The 7,339-nt window shown below is 37.9% G+C and overlaps 1 pseudogene; it reads left to right on the top strand.

The window, feature by feature from the left end:
* The first annotated feature begins 6,142 nt into the window (after positions 1-6,142).
* On the top strand, positions 6,143-6,615 carry LOC102811183 (annotated as a pseudogene).
* Positions 6,616-7,339: the final 724 nt, after the last annotated feature.

Genomic DNA, 7,339 nt, shown 5'->3' on the forward strand with positions numbered 1-7,339 from the left:
TGTAAATCTTTACGGGAGTAGAAAGTCTCATCTTTCTCCCTCGGAGCAGCTGGTAGTTTCAAACCGCTGACCTGAAGGTTCGCAGCCCGATTCGTAACCACTACGCTACCAGAGCTATATATATATATATATATATATATACATACATACATATTTTAAATGCCCCCCCCAAAACGATAAAGAGACATTGTTGTTGTTGTTGTTGTTAGGTGCCATCAAGTCGGTATTGACTCATGCACAGCAGAACGAAACACTGCCTGATGCTGGGCCAACCTCACTAGTGTTGCCACACTTGAATCCATTGATGCTGCCACTTGGCCAATCCATTTCACTAGGTGTCTTCCTCTTTTTCTCTGACCTTACTAAACATGATGTCCTTCTCCAGCGACTGGTCCCTCATGACAATATGTCCTAAGTATGAGAGACGAAGTTTGGCCAATCTGGCCTCCAAAGAGCACTCTGACTCTACTTCTTCCAACACAGAAGAAGTTTGTTCTTTTGGCAGCCAATGGCACTTTCAATATTCTCCTCCGACACCATAACTCAAAAACATCAATTCTTCTATGGTCTTCCTTATTTACTGTCCAGCTTTTGCATGCATATGTGGTTATTGGGTCAGGCACACATTAGTCACTACTCATCTGTCAAGTTTGTCATACTGTGGTGGCTTGTGAGTTGCTGTGATTCTGGAAGCTATGACACTGGTATTTTTAATACCAGCAGTGTCACCCATGGTGGACAGGTTTCAGATGCGCTTCCAGACAAAGACAGACTAGGAAAAAGGAGTGACGAACTACTTCAGACTATTTAGTCACTGAAAACCTTATGAATAGCAGAGACATTAGTATTCTCTATTCTGTCCCATGGGAAAGTGTGATGGCTCCATATGATAAGTACTGGACTATGAAACACAAGGTCCTTGGTTCGAGCCCCCCAGCCACATCACAGGAGAAAGATGAACCTTTCTGCTACTACAAAGATTTAAAGCCTCAGAAACCCTATATGAGTCAAAACCGACTCGACAGCACTTAACAGCAACAGCACTGCAAGGTTGGTTGTTCAAACCTACAGCTTTTCCTCGGAAACCCTATACATGGTTGCTATGAGTAGAACAGACTCCACAGTGCTTAACAACAATAATTCTGTTCCATTAATCTATGTGTTCATCAAAATAGTGTTTGCATTTTGCTAATACTACATGATCTTAACACTGTAGCTTTATAAAGAATTAATGAAATCAGGTAAACTGTAGCATCCAACTTTTTTTCTTTTTCAGAATTGCTCTTTTGCTCTTCTACTTCAATTGTGTTTTCATATAAACTTTATGATCATGTTGCTTACGTCTATGAAAATGTATGCTGTTGTTTTGATTGGAATAATGTTGAATCTATACATTCAAATTTGTTGGAATTTACATCTAAACACTGTCTTTCCTTGCGTGAATGGAAATGTGCCTCCTCATTTAGTAAAACCCACTGTCATAGACTGGATTCCAAGTCAAAGCAACCCTATATAGGATTTCCAAGACTGTAACTCTTTATGGGAGCCTCATCTTTCTCCCACAGAGGGGCTGGTGGGTTTGAACTGTCCACTTTGGGGTTAGCAATCCAACACCTAACCCAAAGCGCCACCAGATCTCCATTTAGTAAAGTCTTTTATTGCCTTCTTCAGTGTTTTATATTTTTCAGCATACATATCTTGTACATATTGTAACAGATTTATAACAAAATGTTTCATGTCTTTGGTGCCTATTTAATTTTTAATTTATTCAATAAACTTACAGTTTTTTTTTGCAGTAGATTTAGATTTACAGAAAAGTTTCACAAATAGTAGTTTCCAGATACCTCTCATCCAGTTTCTTTGATCTCAAATAACCATGGAACCAACATTATTGCACCACATTAATTAAAGAGGAAGAGAAGAGATGCCTCTTGAAAGTACAGTTGATCTTAATGATGTGAATGAAGCAAAGATTTCAAGACCTTTATTTGCTGATGGAGCACAATTCTAAATGAGAAGAAACAGCTATAAACATTATTAATAATCAGAACATGGAACAAAACTTCATACTTGGTTCATATTGCATTGTTTTTCATTAATGTTGTTTTTTTCTGTTCCAGAATACCATATTACATTTAGTTATCATGTTTCCTTAGGCCCTCTGGTCAATGGCAGTTTCTCAAACTTTCTTTGTATTATTTGTAGGCTTTTATTATTATTATTTTCCCCACAGGCCCTTCACTGAACTGGAGAATTCCCTTTTTGTCATTTTCCAAGATTTTCATCATAAATGAAGCTTGAATTTTTTCTTCCATTTATTGAGATGCTCATATGATTTTGTTTCTTTTGTCTGCTGATATGATGGATTATATTGCTAGTTTAAAGCACCGAGGGATGCTGTTTCTCATATTCTGCTCCCAATCTTTCTCATCAGCAGGTCCCTGGAAAAGAGCCTCCAAGTATATGCAGTCTCCCCTTGTGTTGGCAGCTCTCAGGAGCCCTGCAATCGCATGCTAGCCCACACTTGTCCTTTAGCAAATTGTTAAATCTTTTATGTGAAATCTTTTTAGTCACTTTTATCCTGATTCTGGCTTCCCCCTGTGCTCTACTACAGATGAGTCCATGGTCGTTCCACATGTCATCTGGGAAATGTCTGTCTTCCCTCAAATTTCAACCTTATTGGTTATTCTGTGGCCGCAGAACTCTGATGGGGTCAAGAAAATCTATGACTATAGTTGGTGCTGCATATTCTCACTGTTAGTGTGGAAATGACAGTTTTCTGCACTTTTTACATTCTAGTACTACTGGTGTGGTGTTATGGGAAAAACACTCGACCTCAAGTTCAGTTTGAGCATCAAGGTCAATGGTTCAAACAGGTCACTATAAATCAGAATCAACTAGATGGCACTTAACAACAACAACAAGGCAGAAGATATTAGTCTTCGTGTTTTGTTTTGTTTTAAAATGACATACTTCTAACAGTAATATGATCCAGGAGTATCCTTTCCCCAGAGCATTTGAAATGGAACTTTTTTTCTGAAGCATAGAATGCAGCCATGGGGTTGATTCAGGACATATTCACTGTAGGCAAAACTAATTTTTAGAAGCTGTTCTGTATAGCATTTAGTCAATTGTCACAATTTAGGATTTAGATAATAACTGTATTTTGCATTTAAGGAAACTCTCCCTCTGGAGTTTAAAATGAAAAAGCCATGAAATAATTAGATCACTTTAGGCAGAGTAAAAAAAAAAATGCCTAATAGGATATGATATGATAATGTTTCCAATAGTATAAATTAATCCTGCTGGCTCTTTTCCCTAAGGATGTACTATGTGCCACACAGAAGAGAAGTCCATATTATTTTTCTAAAGAAGCATGTAAATGGTAATAACCAATGCTGTTTAGTTTTGTTCAATATGGAATTTTATATAAACATACATCACATAAATGTACTTCCTTTAATTCAGTACTAGCTACTGAACATTAAAGTAGGACAGACATTGATCTGTCAGTTATGGAAGAAACATTCTGACAGGCAGTTAGGAGACCCAAGGTTTAGCTTTGATGTTATTAACTCTCTAAACAATCTTGACTAAATATCCTGTTTGGACAAAATTAGTGGGAGAACTATATCACGAATTATAAATATAAAGCTATTCCACCGCCTCTCAATCTATTACACCCAGTAATAATGGTAGACTGAAGAACCTACCACTTATCTGTTGGTTTGTTGTACTGTGATGCTTTGTGTATTGCTGTGATACTGGAAACTATGCCATTGGTATAGTTTCTGTCAAGTTGGTTCCAACTCATTGTGATCTTATGTAGAACAAAGTAAGACATTGCCTGGTCCCGTGCCATCTGCACACTCATTACTATGTTTGGGCCCATTGTTTCAGCCACTACATTGATTCATCTTTATGGTGACCTTCCTCTTTTTCACTGACACTCCATTTTACCAAGCATGATGTACTTCACCAAGGACTGGTCTCTCCAAATGGCATATCCAAAATGTGACTATGTTTTTCCATCCTCTCTTTTAAATTTCATACTGAAGAAACTGGTAGAATTAATTCATTTCACTATTGCTGGCTTTAGTGATTGGTGCATACATTTGAATAATAGTAGTATTAGCTGGTCTTCACTGTATGCTCCACAACATTCATAGCTGTGTTTGTAGGAAAAATAAATACTAATGTATAAATATCCTCTTTCAGAAAACCCTATACAGGGGTTGCTATGAGTCAGAAACAACTTGACAGCATACTACAACCATACTACAAACAATGTTGCTTGTTAATGTTCTTGTAACTTATACACTTAGGAGTGTAAAGTCTGAGCTATAGAGGTATGCACATCCTTACTTTTCTTAGATATTTCCAAATTGTCCATCAAAACACCACCAGTAAGATTTTTTACACAGTATTGTCACTTTTCTGTCAGTTTGGTGTACTACATACAGCATGTTGCTGTGATGCTGGAAGCTATGCTACTGGGATTTTAAATACCAGCAGGGTCACCCATGGTGAACAGGTTTTCGCCAGTTTCCAGATTGAAACAGTCCAGGAGTAGTGGAGGCAGATTACTCCTCAATGCTTAACCACTAGAAACCTCACAAATATCAGTGAAACCGTATCTGATACAGTGCCAGAAGATGAGCATGTTGGGTAGTAAGGCACTGAAAATATGACTGATGAATAGTTGTCTCATCAAAGTAGAGTTGAATTTAATGATGTGGATGGAGCAAAGCTTTCAAGACCTTCATTTGCTGATGAGGTATAACTCAAAATGAGAAGAAACAGCTGCAAACATCCATTCAAAAATGGAATGTGGAATGCATGAAGTATAAATCTAGGAAAATTGGAAGTCATCAAAAACAAGTAACTGGGATTCAGTGGCTACACCTGAGCATTTGTATTAATAAATAGGAGCAAATGTAACCACCTGATAACTGATAATAAGTGCAAGGACTGGCTCAGAAAAGCCTGAAATACTAAGGCTCAGGGAAGTTTTCTGAGGGAGAAAATACTGGATGGAGAGGTTTCACAAGTCCTCGCTTCGAGGACCTTTCCAAACCTACCCAAGTACCTCTTCATGTTGCTCCTGAGTTCCCCCTGTTATTCCTGACTGTTTGCAACCTAAGCTCTATGCTGTATAGTTTTACCCTAATAAACCTCATAACCCATCAGTATATAAAAAAAGAAAGCGATGAAGTACATAAAGATAGACCTCCTAGACTTTAGTGCGCTGAAATGGACTAATATTGGCCATTCTGAATTGGACAATCACATACGGTTTACTATGCCAAGATTGACAAATTCAAGAGGAATGGTGTCATATTCATTGGCAAAAACAACATTTCAATGTCTGTCTTAACAGGATAATATCCATACCTCTACAAGGAAGACCAGCTACTACCTCTATTATTCAAATGTATACACCAACCACTAAAGGAGTGATGAAACTGAATAATTCTATCAACTTCTTCAATCTGAAATAGATCAAACATGCAATCTAGATGAATTGATAATTACTAGAGACTGGAATACGAAAGTTGGAAATAAAGAAGAAGAATCAAAGTTGGAAACTTTCGCCTTGGGAATAGAAATGATGCTGGAGATCACATGATAGAATTTTGCAAGACCAATGACTTGTTCATTGCAAATACCATTTTCTGACAACATAAACAACAACTATACACAAGGAGCTCTGGTAGCGTAGTGGTTACGAGTCGGGCTGCTAACCAGCCGTTGCATGGGAGAAAGAGGAGGCTTTCTGCTCCCGTAAAGATTTACAGCCTTGGAAACCCTACACAGGCTCACTATGAGTTAGAATTAACTCCATGGCACACTACCACCACCACCACCCCCATCACCACCACCATACACAAGAACCTCACCAGGTGGGATTTGCAAGAATCAAATTGACTACATCTCTGGGAAGTAACAATGGAGAATCTCAATATCATCAGCTGCAACAAGGCCAAGGACACACTGTAAAATAGATCCTAAATTGCTCATATGCAAATTCAGTCTGAAGCTGAAAAAAATTAAAGCAAATCCATGAGAGCCAAAATATAACCTTAAGAATTGTCCTGGTGCTGGTGTTTGAGGACCCTCCCTGCTCAGGTTTACCAACAGCATGAATCAAGAAAAGTTAGCCAAACTTCAGGCTCAGGTCCGGATAAGGGGCAAGGGTACAGCTTGCAGAAAGAAGGTGGTACATAGAACAGCTACAGCTGATGACAAAAAGCTTCAAAGTTCTTTTAAAAAACTGGCTGTGAATAATATAGCTGGTATTGAAGAGGTGAACATGATTAAAGATGATGGAACAATTATCCCTTTCAACAATCCCAAGGTCCAAGCTTCTCAACGGCTAACACTTTTGCAATTACTGGCTATGCTGAAGCCAAACCAATCACAGAAATGCTTCCTGGATTATTAAGTCAGCTTTGTGCTGACAGTTTAACAAGCCTAAGGAAGTTAGCTGAACAGTTCCCAAGGCAAGTGTTGGATAGCAAAACACCAAAACCAGAAGACAGTGATGAGGAGGATGACGATGTTCCAGATTGCATAGAAAATTTTGATGAGACATCAAAAAATGAAGCTCACTAAAATCTTTTCTGGTTTTCGGAAGCTGGCATGGACTAGATTGAACAAGTCAGCTATGTGGTTCCAAAGTTTTACAGACACGGAGAACATCACTTGTCACTAGTTCAGTAATATAAATATTTTGTGTATCAATAATGCTGTTTGTTCAGCAGGTTTTGGTCATTTGATTTTGCAGTTTGCTCTTCCTCCCGGGATCTAATCTTTTGGTCAAAATGTGAAGTATCGTTGCATTTGAGAGTGTTTTTGGTTTTTGATTCTTGGTTTTATTGTTTTTTGTTGGTGAGTTTTTGGTGAGTGTATATATACGTGTGGGTGTTCAGTGGAGAGCAAATTGGAAACAGTTCTATTTATCCTTCCCCTCTGCCCAGTATAAATAAAAGAAATCTTTACATTAAAAAAAAAAAAAAAGAATTGTCCACCTGATTTTAGAGACCATCTCAAGAACAGATTTGATTAATTAGACACTAATGACTGAAGACCAGAGGAATTGTGGGATGACGTTGAGAACATCATAGACAAGAAAGCAAAAAGTCAGGACCTTCTCCTCAAAATGAGGAGAAACAGCTGCAAACATCTAGTAATAATCAGAACATGCACTGTATGAAGTATGAATCTAGGAAAATTTGAAGTTGTCAAAAATTAAATGGAACCCATAAAGATTGATATCATAGGCGTTTGTGAGCTGAAATAGACTGGTATTAACCATCTTTAATATGATAATCATGGT

This window comes from Chrysochloris asiatica, unplaced genomic scaffold, assembly GCF_000296735.1.
Source record: "Chrysochloris asiatica unplaced genomic scaffold, ChrAsi1.0 scaffold00018, whole genome shotgun sequence".
NCBI lineage: Eukaryota > Metazoa > Chordata > Mammalia > Afrosoricida > Chrysochloridae > Chrysochloris > Chrysochloris asiatica.